The sequence below is a fragment of the Hyperoodon ampullatus genome (assembly GCF_949752795.1).
Source record: "Hyperoodon ampullatus genome assembly, chromosome: 10".
NCBI lineage: Eukaryota > Metazoa > Chordata > Mammalia > Artiodactyla > Ziphiidae > Hyperoodon > Hyperoodon ampullatus.
In genome coordinates, this window is record NC_136923.1 from 10,746,867 (window position 1) to 10,773,041 (window position 26,175).

Sequence of the window (26,175 nt, forward strand, 5' to 3'; positions counted from 1 at the left end):
AACTAGTGTTCACATCCAGGTCTGCCAGGCTGTAAAGACCTCAGTCTATCACTTCCTTATTATTATAATGCTACTGACTGGTGGAAACACCAAATACATGAAAGCACATGTTTTGGAGAAAAGGAAAAAAATAATAAGGTTTTTAAGGCAAAGCAGAAACACTGAAAAAATGTGCTCACCACCATACATCATGCAGAGTTCGCAGTGTTTAAGCAACCTCAGGGCAGGCCATTGTGAAGACAAGGGAAATAGCAAAGTCCTTGAGATGAAGCTGAACAACTATATGAGGACTTGGGAAACACCAGATATTGGAAAGCATCCCTGTTGCTGAACTCAAACTATAGAGCCTTTGCAGAGATTGGCTTTATGACAGTCACTAAAAGAATGGCTACATGTGGCAAACAGAGCAATGGTTTTAAAAATCAAAGCATGGGGCTTCCCTGGTGGCGCAGTGGTTGGGAGTCCGCCTGCCGATGCAGGGCACACGGGTTCGTGTCCCGGTCCGGGAAGATCCCACGTGCCGCGGAGCGGCAAGGCCCGTGGGCCATGGCCGCTGAGCCTGCGCGTCCAGAGCTTGTGCTCCGCAACGGGAGAGGCCACAACAGTGAGAGGCCCACGTATCGTTAAAAAAAAAAAAAAATCAAAGCATGTTTTTTAGTTACACTCCAAGGAAATATGCCAAGTATAAAGGAGGTAGACAGAAAAACTATGAGCATTATAGAGGTAAGTAAAGAAAGCAGTAGAGGACTATAAGCATTAAGTAAGCTGGAGAATAAGACACCAGAAATAACTGCAAGAGTATTTCAGCAACCAGATTACTCCCTAGAAGAAGGCAAGGTAAAACAGGGAATTAAGACTTTTAAAGTAAAAGAGGTAGTAACCCCTTCTGGAGCAACTGGGCAAAAAATAAAGAAGGTGGAGGCTAGAAAAATAAGTTAACATTTATGCTTCTGATTCAAAGGTTGAAGATATAGAGAAATATATTTAAGACACCTCCAAGAAAGTTATCTTATGTATACTAATCTTAAAAGTATATTTCTCTCTCATGAAAGAACTCTCAGGAAAACAATGTGTGAAGGAGCAAGGGTTTTGCAAAAAACTGAACTCTTATTACAATACAGGAGGTAGAATCTGTCACAGCTTGAATGACAATTGGTCTGAATAACAGACATGTCCTTTAGCACTGGGAAGTAAAACTGCACCCTATTTTCTACTGAAAGAACTCTATGTTCTCCCATGGGAAACGATTTCTGCCTTTCATAAAACCAAATGTCTGCCACCTATTGGTTCTCTCAAATTATCTCTTTGGGCCAGGAGGCTCAGTTATTAAGACTGTCATTAATAGTGAGGTAGTCTCAAAGATAAGGAGGACAAAGAAGCAATTTTCCCTGGGCCTACTCAGGAGAGATAATCTACAAGTGAATTTAGTATTACTGAAATGCTCACGTGTAAAGTATCAGTTGAAACAAAGCATAAAACATGACATGACTGGGCATCAATGGAGGGAAAAAAGTAAATGAGATAAACTGACAATGGCACTAGGCTACATAGATCTCACATAATGGAAAGAAATGAATTAGAGAGAGAAGACAGAAAGTGGAGGTGGGAGGGGCAAGTACTGTTTAAAAGCCGGGGAGACATAAGAATCATGAAAGACAGAAATGAAGTATATTGCTAGAATGAGTATCAGGAACCTAGTCACGAGAGAAAGGAAAAAGATGGAAAAGTTTAAAAATTTAGCACAAGGACTGTAGAAGTTGAAACATAAAACTCATCAACTTAAACGCAATAATTACGGCACGCATTTCTATGCAATACCTATACCCAGCCTGTATTTGGGACTGCACAGTAAGTACTGGATTACTAGAATGCATGAAAATGTTACTAAACCAAAAGAAAACCTGTCTTCAGACGACCAGTGAAAATGGGAACACTTCTTTTTTTTAATTGAAGTATAATTGATTTACAATGTTGTGTTAGTTTCAGGTGTACAGCAAAGTGATTCAGTTTTACATACATATATATCTAGTCTTTTTCAGATTCTTTGCCCTTATAGGTTATTACAAGATACTGAACATAGTTCCCAGTGCTATAGAGTAGGTCCTTGTTGGTTATCTATTTTATGTACAGTAGTTTGTATATGTTAATCCCAAACTCCTAAGTAATCCCTCCCAGCCCTTTTCCCTTTGGTAACCATAAGTTTGCTTTCTACGTCTGTGAGTCTACTTCCGGTTTGTAAATAGGTTTGTTTTGGAACACTTTTATTTAATAGGCTGAGATGGATGGTAGAAACTTCAAGACACCAGATTCAAAGGATGCATGTGATTGTGGCTGATGTAGTCAACCCTATTCCCCTCTGCATGTACCCAGAAAGACTGTGACCCATATAATCCTTCCATGGCCTGCTCTAGACCAATCTCTCTCCCAAGTGGGAACTCCATGCCTGTTGGTCTGTCCAAGGTCTCTCTGCACACAGAGAAATCCCAGAAAATTCAATGGCCCCTATGGTATTAGATAAAAGTAAGACGATGATGGGGGACAGTAGAGAGGTAAGGAATGATTGGAAGAGAAAGGATACGGTAGGTTGAATTGTGTTCCTCCCAAAGACATGTTCATGTATTAACCCCTAGTACCTGTGAATTGGACCTTATTTGGAAATAGGGTCTTTGCAGATGTAAATAACTTAAGAATACGTCATACCTTATTAGGGTGGGCCCTAAATCTAATGAATTGGATACAGAGGCATACAGAGAAGGAGGCCATGTGACAATGGAGGCAGAGATTGGAGTGATACAGTAACAGCCAAGAAATGCCAGGAGTCACCAGAAGCTAGGAAGAGGCAAGGAAGTATACTCCCCTGGAGCCTCCAGAGGGAACGTGGTCCTATGGACACCTTAATTTCAGACTTCTGGCCTCCAAAATTGTCAGAGAATAAATCCCTGTTGTTTTAAGCTGCCCTGCCTGTGGTACTTTTTTATAGCAGCCCTGAGAAAATAATGCAGAGGGAGAGGAAGAGAGGGAGGGAGGGAGGACAGACTTACACTGTAGCCATAAGAACATAAACGCATACTACGTCACTCAACCATTAGTCTACCTCTCCTGCAAAGGAAGTCATAAATTGTCTTGATGTAACCATGACAACAATATCCGTAGTGCCCGAGTCAATAGGTTTTGAAACATTTTTGTTTTTTCAAACCAATCATCATAAAAATGTTTGAGTAGATATGTGCATTTATACACATTCAGCTATGTATAAATAGACAAATGTACTAACATACTAACATTTATTAAACATAACTAAATAAAAATAGTGATTAATAGCGGAGAAATAAAGAACAAAGGAGTATTTTAAATACTGTTACATTTATTAACGATACCTAAAGTAATTTTCTCACTAAGCTGCTATTTATGACATTTTGTTAATAATAGCATTTCCAGTGACAGCAATTGAATTGTATGTGCCTCTAATTTTTTCTTAAGTCTTGCTCTAACACTGTCTCATAAAGTTTTGAGAAGCCCTGGTTCAGATTCACTGTGGCCTAGTACTTCCTGGTAATGACTCTCAGAATCTTAGGAAGATGCACGGATCCACGGCTGGAAGGGGCTTTGCTGACTGTCTCACTAAATCATAGAACGCATTTTCCAGCCTCAACCACCAACTGATGTAAGGCTTGCATTAAATCTAGGTTGGTGAATTCCACCTCCCAGCTCTCTGCCAGCTGCATTTTCAAAAGAGTCAGAAGGTGTATTTTCTCCAGTTTGATCAAAGCGATCAATTCCTTTAAAACTGTTCATGTAAAGTTATTGAAACAGCTTAGAAAATCTCAAAATCCCATTTCTGAGTGTAAGTGTCCAGATATGAGAAGTTTTATAGGTGATATACTTAATATTTTAAAAATAAACTCATATGATGATGGAAATATTCCCACACACCTGTTTTTAAAACCTTCCTCCATTCCATGATTATCCTTCTAAAGGCAGTAGTTTTTCTCACTCACTCTTAAAATATCATTTTTTACTTTGAAGATACAAATTAAGTGTGACAATAACACAATAGAGACAGCTTCCTTTATAGGAGAAGTGAGGACAGCTTTATAAGGTGTGCTTTTGTGGATACTGGAAACAGTACTGATCTCTTCCAAAAACAACATCAAAAAACTCCCATCGACAGAATGCCCAGTCAATACCTTTGTCAGGGGAAATGCCAAACCTTTTTATTCTAACATAGCAAGACATATGTATATGTATGTGTACTAAATATACTCATATATATGTATATATACATCATATGCTATGTAAATACAGTACACACACTATATTCATACATATGTATGTATATTTGTGTGTATATGAATATGCACATATATGCAAATGTGTAGCTATGTATATATACATACTATATACTATAAGTATATACATATATATTCTGGGAGAAGAAAGAGTCTGGTTGAGAATCAACCCCCGCATCCCAGTGTCTTGCATTTTGCATATAATCTGTCACTTTAGAAAAATTTTTTATTTATTTTATTTATTTTTGGCTGCATTGGGTCTTCATTGCTGTGCGTGGGTTTTCTCTAGTTGCCGTGAGCAGGGGCTACTGTTTGTTGCGGTGCGCAGACTTCTCATGGTGGTGGCTTCTCTTTGTTGCGGAGCACGGGCTCTAGGCTCACGGGCTTCAGTAGTTGTGGCTCGCGGGCTTAGTTGCTCCACGGCACGTGGGATCTTCTGGGACCAGGGCTCAAACCCATGTCCCCTGCACTGGCAGGTGGATTCTTAATCACTGCGCCACCAGGGAAGCCCTGGCACTTCTAATATAACATTTTATGTAGTCCTCACAAAAGTTTATGAGAAACAGGTACTATTATTATCCCCATTTATAGAAAAGGAAAAGAAAATGATAACGGATGTTACATAAGTTAAATGGGAATAAATAAATTGGTATGGGTTATACTAATGGCAATGGCCAGGGCTTGGTGTTGTAGTCAGATGTAACTGATTCCAAAGCTAAGGCTCTGATATCAGGTCTATTCTGATTTCAGGTTTTGATGGGTTTGGAGGTAAGATGATAAATAACTCAAACATGCTGAAATCTTTATGAATGCTTAGTAAGTGTCTCAAATGGGGTAAAACTGGGGGATGTAGAGGAGTTAGGAGTGGTTAGAGGTTGATGATAAAGCTTATTGCAAAATTTTGCTTAGGGCTCATTCACATTTGTTATTTCTTTATATAAATAGCTAAAATGGACATAATTTCATAAGAAATGTGAGTGCAAAAAGGACAGAACATCATCGCGCTATTGCGTGAGACACTGCTTTGAGACTTTTTCAATACTCAGAGTGCGTATATAAAACGTATGTCAACGCTTTATGAACTAGAGAAATATAATAATGCAGGAAAGAAGGTTAAGTGCAGTTAAATTACTTTTTTCCCCCCCTTTTAGTAATTTCATGTCCTGATTCAGTAACTCCTGGCATGCTCTTTGGACATCCACTATGCATGTACAAGCAAAATGCTTCTGGCACCCACTCACAAAAAAGGCTTCTTCTGTCTGTTTGACTCTTTGTAACATTTGGTGCATTACAGACATGAACAGTATATATAAGAGACAAAAAGAAAATTGTGTTTAAGAGAAGGGACAGTTTCTCATGTAGGGCTCTCAGTACTGGTTACCAAGAAAGCAGATGAGAAAATGAAAAACAGCTGGAAAGATTTTGTTGGACATTTCAGTCCAATTTATAATGAGAAAATAAGGAAAAAAGAAAAATCAAACCACAGGTTGCAAGGGCATTATAGTTCAGGGCACAACAGAGGTGCAGAAAAAAAAATAGATACCAACTGCATAGAGAGGAAGAAGAGCTAGAGGTTACACCAGGCGTGTGAGGAGAAGAGGGCAGTAGCCAAGTATGGAGCACCATGAGTGCTGGCAGAGAAACTGAAGACAAAGAGCAGAAACTCATGGAAAGATGACACGTGGGAAACCCATATGAAAAATCCTGTAGTTCTGATAGATGGGTTTTGTTTAGTTTAAGCCACTTGTACGTGGGGTACCTGAGCTTGTTTTGACTCTGGCATCTGACTAAAAGGGAGAAAAAAAGCAGAAAACACACAAACTTTACTTTTTACTTTTTACTTTCTACTTCTTCTCTCCAATTTTCAAAGTGAAATTTTTTGACTGGAAATGGAAAACGGGTTTGAAAAATGAACCATGAAATATTATTCAATGTTCATTCCTATAAAATATAATTCAAATTGATTATGCACCTATCATGTGCCAGGCACTGTGCTTAAGAAAATTACTTGATCTAATCCTCATCCAACCCTAATTGTAAAGATATAAAGAAACAAAATTGACAATGAATGAATCGATCATTGTTTAAACTGGGTCAGGGTAGATAACCATATATAAGATCTTTCTCTTTAATTATGTATATATTTTTAAATTCCCAAAGTTAAAAAAAAATTACAAAAATTAATCAACCTTAGTTATAAATGATTAATTCCATTATACAGATGAATAAAAATGAACTTGGTAGACTTTAACTGTCTTGGTCATAGTCTGAAACGAGCAATGAGTGGCACAGGTAGAATTTAGATCCAAGTCTCACTGGTTTCAGGATGAACAGTCCTAACGCTACAGCAGTGACAGCAGCATCCAATGCTCAACATTTAAACTACAAGACAGTTTCCACCTCGTAATTCTCATTTCAGGTCACAGTATAGTATCAGAGCAAGTATAGAACAAAGTCTTTCATTTTCTCTCCAGATAATGTGCAAACAATGTATTGATATCCGAATAATATTTGTTCCATGACATAAGTTTATCAGACATTGAGTGAATAAATGACTTTTGGTCAATAATGACATCAACATGAGTCTCTCTCATTCTTCAAAATTTGAGTTACTGTCTCACAACATCCCAAAGTAGTGAGTTAAGAGCACAAACTCCAGCAACTCTTAGACCTGAGTTTGAATCCTTTGTGTATCATTATAGCTCTGTGAACTTGGTAAACTAATTGCTCTAAGCCTCATTATCCCCCTTTGCAAAATAGGGACAATAAGGACACCTAAGCATAGAGGTCATGATAAGCAGCTTAATGAGGAAATGTGAGTAAAGTATTTTTCTAGGTATGTAGTCCATGAAAGCAACTTAAAAAGTTACTGACTATTCTTATTAATATAAACTCTGTACTGTAGGCTCAAGGAAGTCTCCCAGAGAGGCTGATATTTTAGTGGAGTCTAAAAGATTGTGAGGAATTTGATTGGTGAAGAAAGAGAAAGGGGAGGCCATTCTAAGAAGAGGAAATATCAAGTGGAAAGACTTGAAAGCATGGATACTGTTGGGGTCTTGTTCTATGTGGCTACAAAAAAGATGAGGAGAGTCATAGGAGATTAGTGTGGAAAGCTGGGTGGTAGCCATCTGGCAAAGTGCTTGAAAACAGCAAGCCAAGCTGTGTCAACTAGAGTACTAGAGTATATTGGCTGTCGATCTCTCTAATAAAAATCATCATGGGTAATTATTAAATATGAAGATCACCAGGACTTAGTTCTGGAAATTATGATTTAGTAGGTATGCACTGGAACCCAGGAATGTGTTTTTATGTTTTAAAAAAAATGACTTTAAGTAATTTTTATCTTCAGAAAAATTTGAAAAACACTGGGTTTATAATATGTGTGCATGTTTTATACATATATATTAATATATATAATTCACTCATATGTTCTTATGCTCTATAAATATATGATAGTAAAATAGTCTACAAAATTAGAATTTTGGGGGCTTCCCTGGTGGCGCAGTGGTTGAGAGTCTGCCTGCCAATGCAGGGGACGTGGGTTCATGCCCTGGTCCGGGAAGATCCCACATGCCGTGGAGCGGCTAGGCCCGTGAGCTATGGCTGCTGGGCCTGCGTGTCCAGAGCCTGTGCTCCGCAATGGGAGACGCCACAACAGTGAGAGGCCCGCGTACCGCAAAAAAAAAAAAAAAAAAATTAGAATTTTTTATTCTACAAATGCAGAGCATATTTATAATTATATTTATGTAAATATCAAACATGCATATGCTCTATATATTAACCATAGAATGCGTCATATAGTCTATCAATAAAAATAAAATGTTTATATATATTTGATGTGTAAATAAAGTTGTGAGGAATAATATGTATGTATATTCTCTACATAAATGTAAAAACTATATTTTTGGTATTTCTACTGTACTAATCAGGGTTCTCCAGAGAAACAAAATCAATATGGGATATATATGTATACACTTAAAAACACTTATTATAAGACATTGGCTCACAGAATGATGGAGGCTAGAAGTCCCATGATTGTCCCTCCACAAATTAGAGATCCAGGAGAGCCAATGGTGTACATTCCAATCTGAGGGCAGAAGAACATCGATGCCTCATCGCAAGAAGTCAGGCAGAGAGAGTGAATTCTCCCTTTCTCTGCTTTTTTTTCTATCCAGGGCTTCAATGGATTGGTTGAGGTCTACCCTCTTTGGGGAGGGCAATCTGATTTAATCAGTCTATCAATTCATATGCTAATCTCTTCTATCTCATCTGGAAACACCTTTACCTACACAACCAGATACAATGTTTAGCCAAATATCTGGACACCGTGGTGCAGCCAAATTGGCACATAAAATTAACCATCATATCTACATATCAATAAAACAAAATTGCCCTCATGTGCTATTTGTTTTGAGTGAGAGTGGGAAGGATCTCTACTATGAATTGTATATTTAAACACTTGAAAGAGAGAAAGAGGCCTCACCAATAAAAGATAATAGCTGATCATTGAGTGATTTGCAAAAAATCTTCTGAAAATTCTTACTGAATGTTTGAGCATTCTTAGCTATCACCCACTGACTCACCTAAGAGACATATTGGATTTGAGGCCTGCCAAGGAAAAGGAAGTCTTCTCTGATTTTTGTCAAAAATTCCTTTAAATAAGTTGGCACCTTATCCCCCCAATTGAACTGTGCATTTCTTTAAGGAAATGGACAATCTTTTACATTTCTTTCATGATCTACATCCCTTTCATGAGACATAGCACCTAGTATGCACTGAAGAATAAATATGAATTAAGAGCTTAGGAAGGGAAGAAAGGAAGTATGTTGCTAGAATTGTCACACAGTGTCAACTGAACATCTCCAGAGCTGCAGAGTTTTTCCATGATGACAAAGAATATGCTATGTCTGCAGCCTTATGAATGAATTGGAAAAAATCAGGTTCAACTCGTAGGAAGTAGATGCAACAACATGGATTTAAAAAAAAAAAAAACTAACAAAATAAAAATTCCAAAAAACCTTTAACTCCCAAAGCTACAGAAGCAGTTGGATGCTAAAATACTGGAAGTCATCATTAGTTCCTCTTGAAAGAACTGCATGAAAACATCAAAGATGTGTGAAAAGATGTTTTTGTGCTCAGTGGAAGAAAATGTTATTTCTTGGAGACAGTAATTTTGTGCAATTTCATTATATAAGAAACCAGCTTTAAAAACAGAATACCTTGAACAAATAATAATACTAAAACATAGCCAAGATGAAGACAAAGGTATGTGCAGCCCATAGGTATCTTGTATGTCGATGGTCAGCATTACCAGATAAGAACACCTATAAAGGAGCAGGGTGAAGAAAATTTCTTGAAGTTGATCAGGAAAAGTGAATTTTAACACCACCCACAGAAAAACACGCAACAATCAGAAAGCACTGGGGGGAAAAGGAAACTTGCTTAATAGTCTTTCTTCGTTAAAAAAGAAAAAAACTCTTAAAAGATAAAGCACTCTTTTACCTGACAGTCTCTTACTTGCCTAACATTATCAAGTGCAGTAATTAGCTTTCTATCTCCCCTATTATTACTCTTTCTAGAGACTGGGCTGTGGTTTTAAAAGGCAAAGGGGTGAGATAGGGAGGGTGGGAGGAAGACTCAAGACGGAGAAGATATGGGGATATATGTATATGTATAATTGATTCACTTTGTTATAAACCAGAAACTAACACACCATTGTAAAGCAATTATACTCCAACAAAGGTGTTAAAAAATTTAAAAATTTAAAAGAAAGATCTTAACATAGGAGAAAAAATGTATGTGTCAGCTCTTTCACTAAAAAAAAAGATGGAGTTTCATTCCACTGTACAAAAAACAGTTTTCACCTTCCTTAAAAGAAAATCATTTTGAAACTTGAAAAAACAGAGAAATAAATGATTTAGTGGAAAAAGCATACAAACAGGAAATAACAATTACATTTAGGCATTGTATAAATAATTTAAAGAAAAGTGAAAGATGCTACGAAAATGAAGGATGAAGTTGAGTTCTAGAACTAGCTACTTAAATTCAAATTAAAAGTGGAAAAAAAAAAGATTTGGGGCTGGGAAAAAACTAACAATGAAACATTCTATATAATGTTATATAAAAAGCCAGAAAGAAGACAATTCTTCTATTTTTGAAATGCAACAATGAATATGATAAAAATAAGTAAATCAATGGAAGCTCTTGTCAATTAAGTTCAACCCCATTTAGCATTGGGCCAATGAAAGGAAAACTATTTAAAGTGCATTTGTGAGATTTCTTGAAATGTAACTGTGAGTTGAAGCTAAAAATTGGTGAACATGTCTAAACTGGTAAAATAATTATTACCTGACACATACAAAAGAAAATGACTCAGAATCCTACAAACTAGAAAATTAGTAATAGATCTTTAGAACCACTTAAATATTTTTTTCAGCAATACATAAATATATGATGGTCAGATAATGTACATTATGAGAAAATGGCAAAGCAATAACCAACTTTGACAACAGGAGAAGTATTGGAGAACAATGTAGTAAAGGATAAAAGAGCCAAAAATGTTTCCTTTGGTAATAGGCACATTTTAATCTCATGCCAAAAAATATACTTACCATATATTTATGTCAACCAATTCCACATCATTATAGAAAGTTTATGCCAAGTACATCTGCGTTTTTTACATAAGGAACATAAGAGTGAAATAAAACCCTATTTCTGGTGCTACATGTCTTTTGGAAAGCATGACTTAATTTCCCTATTTCCTGTGTTCTGACTCTAGGTGCTTAGTGCCCAGGCTAGCAGGTATATGATAGGCAGATAGATACTCTATATATGGCAATTGAGTAATAGCTTAATTAGTTGATTTCAAACACTACAGTCTATTGATGCAGACTATATTATACAAACATTTCACGCAACAATATAATTATGACTGTACAGTTATGACTGTTTTAGTTTTTCTAAGCCATTTATATCTAATATCCAGTGGTGTATAAAAATAATTCAGTATATATGAAAAATACTGACCACTTAAACCAAAAACTTTCTGGTGAAAGCTGTTCCCAACTGGGAACAAAGAGAAACAAAGAACTCAACATACACATATGAATATAAAATAACTACTGTTTTACTTCTTTCAAACAAAATATTATATTTTTCTACAACTGGTTATTATTCAAGGGAAATACATACATTGTATATAATGTAGCTGACTAAATACTAATCAGATGCTATATTTTTTATACTAACTATATACTACACCATGCTCTATCCTAATCATTAACTATAGTGTAATTTATACTAAGGTCCAAAGAAGACATAAATGAAGATTTTTACATCTCTACTGTGATAGAGGTCTATCTTTCAGTGACATCATATTTGACATTGTAAAAGAGAACTGAGATGAAAAGAAAAAGTAATAAAAAACTTCCTTGAATATATACTCTAGAATTACTCTGCTGAATTGAAACAGACTCTAAGTGAAAGTAAACAATGATTAGCTGATTAATATTTTCAGCAATTGCTATTTTTAAAAATAAAAATATGCTCTTTATTTTGAAGAAAGGATTTAAAATTTTCATATGCTAAAAAAAGCTTTGAATTGTTCATGCTTATTTGGATAATAAAATATCTTTACTGCACTAGGACAATGATGTTGATATTGAGGATGACAGATTAACAAAAGGAAAATGCTTTAATTTAAATGATTACACACTCTTTACAGCCCAAGAATAGGGAGGTGTGTGTATCTACGTTATCTATCTATCTATCTATCTATCTATTGAGAAAGATGGTGGAGGGCAGGTACCAATACTGTACTTGACAATTTTGCCTGTCTGGTCATGGAACAGAGACTATTTGCAAAGAAATAAAATTACCTTGAACCAGAGGGCAGACAGCAGAAGCAAGAAGAACTACAATCCTGCAGCCTGTTGAACAAAAACCACATTCACAGAAAGATAGACAAGATGAAAACGCAGAGCGCTATGTACCAGATGAAGGAACAAGATAAAACGCCAGAAAAACAACTAAAAGAAGTGGAGATAGGCAACCTTTCAGAAAAAGAATTCAAAATAATGATAGTGAAGATGATCCAGGACCTCGGAAAAAGAAAGGAGGCAAAGATCGAGAAGATGCAAGAAATGTTCAGTGAATATCTAGAAGAATTAAAGAACAAACAAACAGAGATGAACAATACAATAACTGTAATGAAAACTACACTAGAAGGAATCAATAGCAGAATAACTGAGGCAGAAGAACGGATAAGTGACCTGGAAGACAGAATGGTGGAATTCACTGCTGCAGAACAGAATAAAGAAAAAAGAATGAAAAGAAATGAAGACAGCCTAAGAGACTTCTGGGACAACATTAAACACAACAACATTGCATTATAGGGGTCCCAGAGGGAGAAGAGACAAAGGACCCCAGAAAATATGTGAAGAGACTATAGTCGAAAACTTCCCTAACATGGGAAAGGAAATAGCCACCCAAGTCCAGGAAGCACAGAGAGTCCTATACAGGATAAACGCAAGGAGAACCACACAGAGACAAACAGTAATCAAATTGGCAAAAATTAAAAACAAAGAAAACTTATTGAAAGCAGCGAGGGAATAATGACAAATAACATACAAGGGAACTCCCATAAGGTTAACAGCTGATTTCTCAGCAGAAACTCTACAAGCCAGAAGGGAGTGGCATAATATACTTAAAGTGATGAAAGGGAAGAAACTACAACCAAGATTACTCTACCCGGCAAGGATCTCATTCAGATTCGATGGAGAAATCAAGCTTTACAGACAAGCAAAAGCTAAGAGAATTCGGCACCACCAAACCAGCTCTACAACAAATGTTAAAGGAACTTCTCTAAGTGGGAAACACAAGAGAAGAAAAGGACCTACAAAAACAAACACAAAACAATTGAGAAAATGATAATAGGAACATATATATCGATAATTACCTTAAACGTGAATGGATTAAATGCAACAAAAGACACAGGCTTACTGAATGGATACAAAAAAAAAAAAGACCCATATATATGCCCTCTACAAGAGACCCACATCAGACCTAGGGACACATACAGACTGAAAGTGAGGGGATGGAAAAAGATATTCCATGCAAATGGAAATCAAAAGAAAGCTGGAGTAGCAATACTCATATCAGATAAAATAGACTTTAAAATAAAGAATGTTATAAGAGACAAGGAAGGACACTATATAATGATCAAGGGATCAATCCAAGGAGAAGACATAACAATTATAAATATATATGCACCCAACATAGGAGCACCTGAAAACATAAGACAACTGCTAATAGCTTTAAAGGTGGAAATTGACAGTAACACAATAATAGTGGGGGACTTTAACACCTCACTTACACCAATGGACAGGTCATCCAAACAGAAAATTAATAAGGAAACACAAGCTTTAAATGACACAATAGAACAGATAGATTTAATTGATATTTACAGGACATTCCATCCAAAAACAGCAGATTACACTTTCTTCTCAAGTGCTCACGGAACATTCCCCAGGATAGATCACATCTTGGGTCACAAATCAAGCCTCAGTAAATTTAAGAAAATTGAAATCATATCAAGCATCTTTTCTGACCACAATGTTACAAGATTAGAAATCAATTACAGGGAAAAAAACGGAACAAACACAAACACATGAAAGCTAAACAATACGTTACTAAATAATGAAGAGAGCACTGAAGAAATCAAACACTACCTAGAGACAAATGACAATGAAAACATGACAATCCAAAACCTATGGGATGCGGCAAAAGCAGTTCTAAGGGGGAAGTTTATAGCTATAGAAGCCAGCCTCAAGAAATAAGAAAAATATCAAACAATCTAAACTTACACCTAAAAGAACTGGAGGAAGAAGAACAAACAAAACCCAAAGTCAGCAGAAGGGAAGAAATCATAAAGATCAGAGCAAAAATAAATGAAATAGAAACAAAGAAAACAATAGCAAATATCAACAAAACTAAAAGAAGGTTCTTTGAGAAGATAAACAAAATTGATAAACCATTAGCTAGACTCATCAAGAAAAAGAGGGAGAGGACTCAAATCAATAAAATTAGAAATGAAAAAGGAGAAGTTACAAGAGACACCACAGAAGTACAAAGCATCCTAAGAGACGACTACAAGCAACTCTATGTCAATAAAATGGACAAACTGGAAGAAATGGACAAATTTTTAGAAAGGTATAACCTTACAAGACTGAACCAGGAAGAAACAGAAAATATGAACAGACCAATCACAAGTAATGAAATTGAAACTGTGATTAAAAATCTTCCAACAAACAAAAGTCCAGGACCAGAGAGCTTCACAGGTGAATTCTATCAAACATTTAGAGAAGAGCTAACACCCATCCTTCTCAAACTCTTCCAAAGAATTGCGGAGGAAGGAACACTCCCCAACTCATTCTATGAGGCCACCATCACCCTGATACCAAAACCAGACAAAGGTACTACAAAAAAAGAAAATTACACCCCAATATCACTGATGAGTATAGATGCAAAAATCCTCAACAAAATACTAGCAAACAGAATCCAACAACACATTAAAAGGATCATACACCATGATCAAGTGGGATTTATCCCAGGAATGCAAGGATTCTTCAATATATGCAAATCAATCCATGTGATACACCATATTAACAAAGTGAGGAAGAAAAACCATATGATCATCTCAATAGATGCAAGAAAAGCTTTTGACAAAATTCAACACCCATTTATGATAAAAACTCTCCAGAAAGTGGGCATAGAGGGCACCTACCTCAATATAATAAAGGCCATATATGACAAACCCACAGCAAACATCACTCTCAATGGTGAAAAACTGAAAGCATTTCCTCTAAGATCAGGAACAAGACAAGGATGTCCACTCTTGCCACTATTGTTCAACATAGTTTTGGAAGTCCTAGCCACGGCAATCAGAGAACAAAAAGAAATACAAATTAGAAAAGAAGAAGTAAAACTGTCACTGTTTACAGATGACATGATACTATACATAGAGAATTCTAAAGATGCCACCAGAAAACTACTAGAGCTAATCAATGAATTTGGTAAAGTTGCAGGATACAAATTAATACACAGAAATCTCTTGCATTCCTATACACTAACAGTGAAAGATCAGAAAGAGAAATTAAGGAAACACCCCGATTTACTATTGCAACAAAAAGAATAAAATACCTAGGAATAAACCTACCTAGGGATACAAAAGACCTGTATGCAGAAAACTATAAGACACTGATGAAACAAATTAAAGATGGTACAGATGGAGAGATATATCCTGTTCTTGGATTGGAAGAATCAATATTGTGAAAATGACTATACTACCCAAAGCAATCTACAGATTCAATGCAATCCATATCAAATTACCAGTGGCATTTTTTTACAGAACTAGAACAAAAAATCTTAAAATTTGTATGGAGACACAAAAGACCCCGAATAGCCAAAGCAGTCTTGAGGGAAAAACATGGAGCTGGAGGAATCAGACTCCCTGACTTCAGACTATACTACAAATCTACAGTAATCAAGACAATATGGTACTGGCACAAAAACAGAAATATAGATCAATGGAACAGGATAGAAAGCCCAGACAGAAACCCATGCACATATGGTCACCTTATCTTTGATAAAGGAGGCAAGGATATACAATGGAGAAAAGACAGTCTCTTCAATAAGTGGTGCTGGGAAAACTGGACAGGGACATGTAAAAGAATGAAATTAGAATACTCCCTAACACCATACACAAAAATAAACTCAAAATGGATTAGAGACCTAAATGTAAGACCGGACACTATAAAACTCTTAGAGGAAAACATAAGAAGAACACTCTTTCACATAAATCACAGCAAGATCTTTTTTGATCTACCTCCTAGAGTAATGGAAATAAAAACAAAAATAAACAAATGGGACCTAATGAAACTTAAAAGCTTTTGCACAACAAAGGAAACCATAAACAAGATGAAAAGACAACCTTGAAAATGGGATAAAATATTTGCAAATGAATCATCAGACAAAGGATTAATCTCCAAAATATATAAACAGCTCACACAGCTCAATATTAAAAAAACAAGCAACCTAATCAAAAATGGGCAGAAGACTTAAATTGACTTTTCTCCAAAGAAGACATACAGATGGCCAAGAAGCCCATGAAAAGTTTCTCAACACCACTAATTAGAAAAATGCAAATCAAAACTACAATGAGGTATCACCTCACCCCTGTTAGAATGGGCATCATCAGGAAATCTAGAAACAACAAATGCTGGAGAGGGTGTGGAGAAAAGGGAACCCTCCTGCACTGTTGGTGGGAATGTAAGTTGATACAGCCACTATGGAGAACAGTATGGAGGTTCCTTAAAAAACTAAAAACAGAATTACCATATGACCCAGCAATCCCACTACTGGGCATATACCCAAAGAAAACCATAATTGAAAAAGCCACATGCACCCCAATGTTCATTGCAGCACTATTTACAATAGCCAGGTCATGGAAGCAACCTAAATGCCCAGTGACAGACAAATGGATAAAGAAGATGTTGTACGTATATACAATGGAATATTACTCACCCATAAAAAGGAACGAAACTGGGTCATTTGTAAAGATGTGGATGGATCTAGAGACTGTCATACAGACTGTAGTAAGTCAGAAAGAGAAAAACAAATATCGTATATTAACGCATATATGTGGAACCTAGAAAACTGGTACAGATGAACTGGTTTGCCGGGCAGAAATTGAGACACGAATGTAGAGAACAAACGTATGGACACCAAGGGGTGAAAGCAACAGGGGGTGGGGGTGGGGGTGGGGGTGGGATGAATGGGGTGACTGGCATTGACATGTATACACTGATGTGTATAAAATGGATGACTAATAAGAACCTGCTGTATAAAAAAATAAAATAAAATTCAAAAATTAAAGACAAATAATTCAAATTTTGCATTCTGCTTCATGCTAAAACCGTTACTATAAAAATAAGGTTTTTAATTACCACTAAGTAAAATTGACAACCAAAAAAAAAATACTTTGAACAGTAAAGTTTCTAAAGACCACTTAAACTTGTAGGAAGAAATTATCCCAAGTATATGTGCTTAAAAGTTAGTTACAACTCAACGTTTCCAGTTATTTATTTATTTATTTATTTATTTATTTATTTATTTATTTATTTTTTGCGATACGCGGGCCTCTCCCGGTTGTGGCCTCTCCCGTTGCGGAGCACAGGCTCCGGACGCGCAGGCTCAGCGGCCATGGCTCAGGGGCCCAGCCGCTCCGCGGCATGTGGGATCTTCCCAGACCGGGGCACAAACCCATGTCCCCTGCATCGGCAGGCAGACTCTTAGCCACTGCGCCACCAGGAAAGCACTCCAGTTATTTTTGTAGTCAGACTTCAAGATCAAATATTTTAAATTAAAAGTTCTTCATGCCAATATCTCTCTAGCTGATTTTAGACGAAGAATACAATACGATCAACTAATTAAATATCCTTTCAGTGTCACATAATATAACACGGTTTCCTTATTCTAACCCTTTATTGTGATGTCAATCTCATAATGGCTAATTTGTTTATATTACCACCATTACAATGAATATAAATTTACAATTCTCATTTATATTCTAAGCTCTTAAAACTATCTATTTCATTAATATTAAACACTGTGAGCACTAATTATAATAGCCAAGATAATGGAAGGAACCAAAGTGCCCATCAACAGATGAATGGATAAAGAAGGTGTGGCATATATATATATATATATATATATATATATATATGATATATATTTGTAGCAACGTGGATGGACTGAGAGAATAATATTGAGTAACTGAGACAAAGACAAATACTGTATGAGATCAGTTATATGTGGAATCTAAAAGATATTACAAATAAATGTATATGCAAAACAGAAATAGACTCACAGGTATAGAAAACAATTTAGTGATTACCAATGAGGAGAAGAAAGGGGGAGGGACAAATTAGGGGTATGGAATTAAGAGATATAAACTACTATATATAAAATACATAAGCAACAGGGAAAAGCACATCTTGAAATAACTTTTAATGGAGTATAATCTGTAAAATACTGAACCACTATGCTGTATAACTGAAATTAATAAAATATAAATCAACTATACTTCAATAAAAATATTAAACACTGTGATGTTAAGAAATATATCTTTTGAAGAATTATATTTTAAAACCTTCAAATAATAAAACATTTTCCATCCTCTTAAGCAGAATATATTATATTCTCTAGATTACAATATTGACAATGGCAGCTTTATCTACTTTTGTCATATTCCATATTGGGGAGGGAGGGGGAAGTGAGCTAAGAGATTTAGAACATAGTCAAACATCATTTGAATGGCCTTCACAACTGCTTAAGTGTTTGCAGGATCACAGAGTTTGAACAAGAACAGCATTAGTATTCAATAAAAGCAGGTAAATTCAGTTCTTATATTTGAGTGACTGAATGAAATATTCAACTCCCTGAAGGTATTTAAAGAACAAGTTTCTTTGTGATGACTTAATAATGTCCTTCTGCAAGGTAGGGTGGTAGCTGAGCCCTCAGAGAATGAAGGGCACACATGAATTTAAAATCATGAGTAAACCCAATAAAAATCTTTCTTATTCCAGAGAAATAATAATAGTCTCTTTTGCCTGTATAAAGTTGAACTGCATGAGTGGAAATATTCATATAAAAAGCCTTACATCTGTCCTGTTTAGTTTGGGAAGTCATTTTGGATGTATAAATTCCAACTGAATTTTCTATAAATTTTAGTTATTTAATAGCCATTAAATTTTGTCACAAACTGTGAAATTTCTCCTAAAGAGTATATTTCAGCTTTTAAAAAAGTTAATACCACAGGAGTGATATCACCAAGATGGTAGCGTAAGTTGTTCCTGACTTTGCTCCCCCTCACGAGAAAAACTAACAAGTTTTCATGGACAAGACAGCACTAAGAATGAGGCTGAAGCACCCCTTGCACCACAGTGACTAAGACAGACTGTATTAGAAGGGTAAGAGGAGCGGACCCACAATGGCCCTCCCTCAGGCTGGCACAGCATCACACTGAGAGGTCTCTCCCGGGCCTAAGGTTCCCCCAATGGGGATAGAGAGCCCAGGGATGACATACACCCCCCTCCAGCATTGTGGGTTGCTTTGGGGGGGGCCCTAATCTGGCTTTTCCCCATGCGGATTGTAGGGAAATCTGTGAGGTTCAACCACTGGGAATCTGATTGGGATGGAGAAGGAGGGAGGGGATTCCAACAAGCAGGAGACCAAGTCTCTACATGCACAGCCCAAGGAGTAGTCCCAACCCACAGCTTTGCTCATCTGCAGAATCAAGTTCAGGGCACAGTCTGACCAAGGAGCTTGGCATAGTGCAGGTCTGCCTGACTTGGGTCTCCAGATGAGGAGTTGTACCCATCCTGTCACCTGATCTGCCCATGCCCAGACATAAGAGCCTTACCTGCTGTGGATCGTGGCTCCTAGACCCTCCGGACCAGAAAGCCTGTTTGGAAAATTTGGGGAGTTGCTGGAAGTGGGCCCTCCCTGAGACATAGCCTCACTCTTTGCAGAGCATGGCTCCCAGTCCCACCTAACAGGAAGGACTGCCAAGAACACCTAGAAGCTGCATAACCCAACAACTCCTGAGCAGAGAGGTGGGCAACAGAGCTGATCACCGCCAAAACAGAGCCAGTGGCCCTGTTCAGTCAGGAAACGTGGGGCATGGGTTGGCTCGAGTCAAGACCACAAAGAACTTTAGTGGCCTTGGAACTCCTCCCTCTGTTCCAGGGCAAGGAAATGAATTAGTAGCCCTACTTATTGCCAAATACAGCTTTCAGACCACTGAGCCAGGGCACTGTATCAGAGTACATGGGAAGATGCATAGCCCATCAACAGCCCTGCTTACAGTGACACTAACAGAGAGCACAGCCTGTGGCTTTCTCTGTCTGCAGAGCAAAACTGGTGGCCTCACCTGGCCAGGAATTTAGTGCAGACTCTTGCCTGATTTGTATCCCCAAACAGTGAGCTGTGCTGGCTCTGGGTCTTGCCCTGATCTCCTTCCAGGGCAGAAAAGGTAATTTAGAGCCCTATCCACCGCTGAGTAGAGGACCCAGTTCCTGACTAGAGAATCCAGGCAACTGCAAAGCCCCTCCTATAGCCTCCCTTGGACAGGGAACAAAGCCAGCAGTTCTGTCCAGTTAATCTCAGCCAGTGTCATATTCCAACCCCAGCTCAAACAGTTACCTCACCCCAAAATAAACCCTAATAGCAGGCCCCATCTGCCTAAGTACAGTAAGTCCCCTACATATGAACCTTCAAGTTGCGGCGAACTTTCAAAGATGTGAATGTGCGTTCCCTTGTCCAATCACATAAGTTAGTTCACATGTCTGGGGAACACTGTCACGTGCATGCATCCTCTACAAGTGGTTGTGCTTTTGTGTACTTTACTGTACAGTACTGTATAGAGTACAGTCGTATAGTATTTTTATTTCAAGCCCAGGATGTCCAGAAACAAGCGTAAAAGTAGCGGCAATGTAGCTGGTTCTGCTAAGAAGTGCCAAACGATAACGATGGAAACAAAAGGGAAAATAATTGAGAGGGTGGAGCGACAAGAGGAAGAAGAAGTAACCGCAGAACTGAAGAGATTTACAACACAGGGAATGGCAAGGGGATTCTCTTCATTTGAGAGGCACTGTTAGTTTTTGAGGCACGGGACCCGAACATAGAACAGTACACGAAGGTTGCAGCAGCCGTTCAGAATGCAATCCAGTGTTACCGTGTCATCTATGATGAGAAAAAAAAGAGCTACTACCCAGTTATCACTGGAGAGGTTTTTCAAGAGGGTCGATAGAATTGAGTCCAGCAAGGAACCTGTGCCATCAACGTCAGGCGTGAGTGAAACTGCAGCTTGCCCTCCGTCTCCTGTTGCTGACGATGCTTCAGCTCTACCATCTCCCACCTCCTCTCCCTCCTCCAGTCAGTAACTCTTCTTGCCTGTTCACTCGATGCCAGCCCCTGTATGCCAGCTGTTGTACTGTATTCCGTACTGTTCAAGGTACTGTATTGTAAGATTAAAAATGTTTTATTTTTTGTGCCTGTTTATTTTTTATGCATTATGTGCGTGAAAAGTATTATAAACCTATTACAGTACAGTACTATATAGCCGATTTGTTAGCTGGGTACCTGGGCTAACTCTGTTGGACTTAGGAACAAATTGGACTTACGAACACACTCTCAGAATGGAACTCGTTTCTAGGTAGGGGACTTACTGTATTTACTAGCAGACATGTCCGGAAGCCCAAAGTGAGCTGACTGGTGAAGTACTGTCTCTGCCAAAGCAAACCTGCACAGTCTGGAAGAGGAGACAACTTACTCAAATGCACAAATACCAACAAAAGGAATCAAGGATCATGAAAAACCAGATAAATATGAGACCACCAAAGGAAACGAATAAAGCTTTAACAACTGATCCTTAAGGAATAGAGATCTATGAACTATTAGAAAAAGAATTCAGAATAATCCTCTTAAAGAAGTTAAGTGAAATGCAAGAAAACAAAGACAGACAACTAAACAAAATAAGGAAAACCATGCATGAACAAAACAAGAAGCTCAACAAAGAAATAGAACCCATAAAAAAAAAAAACCTCACAGAAATCAGTAACTGAAAGGAAGAATTCAACAGAGAGCTTCAATGCAGTCTTGAGTATGCAGAAAAAGAAGTGACCTGGAAGATAAGACATTTGAAATTATCCAGTCAGAGGGGAAAAAGAAAAACAAAGAATGAAAATGAATGAAGAAAGTCTATGGGAATTATGAGACACAGTGCAAGGAAATAATATTCTCTTTATGGTAATTCCAGATGGAGGAAAAGGACAGATAGTATATTTAAAACAATAATGGCTGAAAACTCCCCAAACCAGGGGAGAGAAATAGATATTCAGACTCAAGAGGCCCAAAGGGCAACAAATAGGTTGAACCCGAATAGGACTATACTGAGACATGTTATAATTAAATTGATTTCAATGGTATTTCTTACAGAAATAGAAAAAACAATACTAAAATATATATGGAACCACAAAAGACCCCAAGTAGCCAAAACAATCCTGCGAAAGAGCAAAGTGGGAGGCAACATATTTCCTGATTTCAAGCAGGATATCTTTACTACGATAAAGATATACTCATCAAATGAGTAGGGTAAAAAACATACACAAAAACCAATGCAACAGAGGTTAGAGCCCAGAAATAAACCTAAGCATATACAATCAACTAATATTTGACAAGGGAGCCAAAAATACTCAATGGATAAAAGACAGCCTCTTCAATAAATGGTGCTGGGAAAATTGGATATTCACATGTAAAAGAATGAAACTAGACCCCTATTACATCACTCACAAAACTTAATTCAAAATGGATTAAAGACTTAAATATAAGACTTGAAACTATGAAACTCTTAGAAGAAAACATAGGAAAATACCTACTTGACACAGGTCTTGGCAAAGTTATTTTTTTGGATATGACATCTATTTTTTTAACATCTTTATTGGAGTATAATTGCTTTATGATGGTGTGTTAGTTTCTGCTGTATAACAAAGTGAATCAGCTATACATATACATATAGCCCCATATCCCCTCCCCCTGTGTCTCCCTCCCACCCTTCTAGGCAGTCACAAAGCAGCTGCTATGCAGCTGCTTCCCACTAGCTATCTGTTTTACATTTGGTAGTGTATATATGTCCATGCCACTCTCTCACTTCGTCCCAGCTTACCCTTTACCCTCCCTGTGTCCTCAACTCTATTCTCTACATCTGCGTCTTTATTCCTGTCCTGCCCCTAGGTTCATCAAAACCATTTTTTTTTTTTTAGATTCCCTATATATGTGTTAGCATATAGTATTTGTTTTTCTCTTTCTCATTTACTTCACAGCCACTATGGAGAACAGTACTGTATTTTAGATTACAGAAATATTCATTTGTGGAGAATAGTATGGCGGTTTCTTAAAAAACTAAAAATAGAACTACCCTATGACTCAGCAATCCCACTACTGGGCATATACCCTGGGAAAACCATAATTCAAACAGAGACATGTACCACAATGTTCACTGCTGCAGCACTATTTACAATAGCCAGGACATGGAAGCAACCTAAGTGTCCATCAACAGATGAATGGATAAAGAAGATGTGGCACATATACAATAGAATATTACTCAGCCATAAAAAAGAAATGAAATTGAGTTATTTGTAGTGAGGTGGATGGACCTAGAGTCTGTCATACAGAGTGAAGTAAGTCAGGAAGAGAAAAATAAATACTGTATGCTAACACATATATATGGAGTCTAAAAAAAAAAAAAGGTTCTGAAGAACCTAGGGGCAGGAGAAGAATAAAGACGCAGACATAGAGAATGCACTTGAGGACGTGGGGAGGGGTAAGGGTAAGCTGGGACAGAGTGAGAGAGTGGCATGGACTTATAAATACTACCAAATGTAAAATAGATAGCTAGTGGGAAGCAGCTGCATAGCACAAGGGGATCAGCTGGGTACTTTGTGACCACCTAGAGGGGTGGGATAGGGAGGGTGGGAAACAGACACAAGAGGGAGGGGATATGGGGATATATGTATACGTACAGCTGATTCACTTTGGTATAAAGCAGAAACTAACACACCATTGTAAAGCAATTATACTCCAATAAAGATGTTACCAAAAAAAGACAAAAAAGAAAAAAGAAATATTCATTTGCATGCAGAAAATTTAGAAAATACAGATCAGCTCCCAGTAAATGGAAAATAATAAGTAAGTGTAATTTCACCATTCACAGCATGTTTTAGGCTTTGTTCAGTTTCTTTAACATCTTTAAGCACCTAATTTTGACCTGCTTCTCATTTCCCCTGTACCTAGGTTTCAAACTGCCTCCATTCTACTACTTTTATTTAACAGTGTGATTTTTGTTTTTCAGGTCTATTTTTTTAATTCCTCCTACTCTTACCTTCTTGAACTGTTCTTTAAAAGGCAATGTAAGCTTTCCTCTCTTCCAGAAAGGCTGGAAGTCTTTCACTTTTCTGAGCCTCTTTCCCACAAAAAGCAGAGGAACCCCGTGTCAAAGCCAATTCCAGTAGGTTTTCCTGGAAGCCATTCTCTTTACACTCCACTTGGGTAGAAATGATCTTCACAAACCTTGAGGAGAGACTCTCACTTCACTCTCTATGTGCATCTTGGCTTTGATCGTAGAGACATGGACTCCACTTGAGGGCAGAGACTTCTCACTGCCACAAACATTAAGCGAGTTTCACTTCTCCTTGAGATTAATCTCAGCATTATCTTGGCAAGTGGTAGTGCTATTCTTGGGTCTCTGAATAGTACTTTTTCTTAAGGGGCCCTTGCTGTTCCCTGCATGAACTTTCTGGCTCAAAGCACGATGTTATTGATTGGTTTGTACTATCCAAAGGTTTAAATGGTGTGTGTTTTATAACTCATGTCAGAAAGAACTGACATAAAATCAGACAGAAAACTTATATACTGTCCAAAAGCATGAACACAACCTCACTTACTTATTCCAGAAGCCTGTAAAAGCTATTAATATGTGTGTACGTTTGTGTGCGTGTGTACATGCGTCATCTACCAGCATATCTCGGAGATATTGTGGACTCGGTTCCAGACTACCATAATAAAGCGAACATTGCAATAAGGTGGGTCACACGGATTTTTTTGTTTCCCAGTGCATGTAAAATTTATGTTTACACTATACTGTAGTCTACTAAGTGTGCAATAGCATTTTGTCTAATAAAATATGTACATACCTTAATTAAAAAATAGTTTATTGCTAAAAAAATTAACCATCATGTGAGCCTTCAGCAAGTTGTAACAGTAACGTCAAAGGTCACTGATCATGGGCTTCCCTGGTGGCTCAGTGGTTGAGAGTCCGCCTGCCAATGCAGGGGATCTGGGTTCATGCCGCGGTCCGGGAAGATCCCACATGCCGCGGAGCGGCTAGGCCCGTGAGCCATGGCCGTGGGGCCTGCGCGTCCAGAGCCTGTGCTCCGCAACGGGAGACGCCACAACAGTGAGAGGCCCACATACCACAAAAAAAAAAAAAAAAAAAGATCACAGATCACCACAAAAAATAGAATAATGAAAAAGTTTTAAACATTGTGAGAATTACTAAAATGTGATACAGACATGAAATGAGCAAATGCTGTTGAAAGAATGGTGCTGTTAGACTGGCTTGACACAGGGTTGCCAAAACCTTCAGTTTGTAAAAAATGAAATTTCTGTGAAACACAATAAAGCAAAGTACAATAAAGGAAGGTATTCCTATACTTTAAAACATGTAAAACATATGTTAAGCCATTTCCCCCCCCTACTGGAACGTTCATGGTAGAAATCTCAAGTTAAGGACAGGCAGTATACTTTAACTTGATTTTTAAAGTGTTGAAATAAGTGTGCTACTTAGGACTGCAAAACATTGTATAAGGCATTTTCTTTCTTTTGTAACGCTACAAGTGTCTGTTGGTCTCTTCAGTGAAGCCAATTTGAGAAGCCATGGGTACAAAACAGAACAACAGCTAGTCAGCCACTTGGAAGTCACTATGATATTGTCATTCAATGTTTTCACTACAGAAAGAATTATTAAGTAGACAAAGGAATTAGGGACTCCTGTGACAGATTTCTGCCCTGCTTCTAGTATTAATTAGCTCAAAAACTTTGGTCAGGTTTCAGCATGTGTGTGCCTTCGTTTCTCCAAATATAAAATGAGGAAGATTTACCAAGTGGTCTCTAAATTTCCTTCCAGCCTTAGAATCTTAAGAGTGTAATTCTGTTTCTATTATCCAAGAAAAAACAAACAAACAAGTAAATCCATCAATTATGGTGAACT